Source organism: Myotis davidii, unplaced genomic scaffold, assembly GCF_000327345.1.
Source record: "Myotis davidii unplaced genomic scaffold, ASM32734v1 scaffold370, whole genome shotgun sequence".
NCBI lineage: Eukaryota > Metazoa > Chordata > Mammalia > Chiroptera > Vespertilionidae > Myotis > Myotis davidii.
Genome location: NW_006288615.1, coordinates 3,929,513 through 3,930,519, shown reverse-complemented (window position 1 = coordinate 3,930,519; position 1,007 = coordinate 3,929,513).

Here is a 1,007-nt window from a genome sequence, read left to right as displayed (position 1 = left end):
GCATGAGGCGACACGCGGGCGCGGGAAGGCGGGCAGCCCCACGCTCACCTCCACCAGCAGGCCGCCCCCGGCGCCATCCGGGATGGTCTTCCGGCTCCTGTCGGAAATAGTTTGGGCCAGGACCGGAAGACCCGCCTCCTCGCCGACGTCTTACGCCACACGCACGCACGTGGTCTGCGCCGACGCAGTCGCGCTCGTCAATGACACCCTCCCGTGGCCGGAAGCACTGCGGGGAGAGAGGCGGCCGCTGGGAGGCGTTGGGGGATCGTGCTGGCTCAGCCCTGGCTGGAAAGGAGCCCGGAAAGAGGCTGCATCCGCTCGCCTGCCTACGTTTCCTCTGCTTCTTACTCCGTTTTATATTTTACTTCTTGGCCTGCCTCCCTTTTCTTCATCGCCTTAGTTTACAAGCAGAAGTGGGGTCCGCATAGTAGCTGTGAACTGTGGATGAATGACAACCTCCCTAAGCCTCGAATCTGTAAAATGGGGATCGTAATGATACCTACCTCACAGGGTTGTCTTGAGGTTTAAAGGAACCTATATTATAGGTTCTTTCTTTTATATAGGCCCTATATAATGCAGTTAGCACTGTGCCGGGCCCATGGTAAACCTAACTTTCCCTAGACACCCAGCATCCTTCCAAGGTCTGCCCAAAGCCTGGCTGCTTTAGAGAGAGCATCCCCCTGACCTTGTAAACAGGTTTGTTTGTTTTTTACAAAGAAGAAAAATGCAAAGAATAGTTAAAGGTGTGAATAGATTGCCTACGTTAATCATTAGAAACCTAGACATTATGGCCTAACCGTAAATGGGTCCTTGGGTTGGAAGGTAATCTGAGGGTCAAGATGAGACAGGCTAGTAAGCCAGGACAAGTGGAATAGGGAAGCTGAGACAGACGGGGAAACGTCCAAGCAGTGTTCAGCCATCAGTAAGTAGTGAAGTTCTATCTTCCCTACCAAGGACACTTAAGAGTAAGTGGTTTACCCTTCTCCCCAGTCAGAGGGTAAATAGCT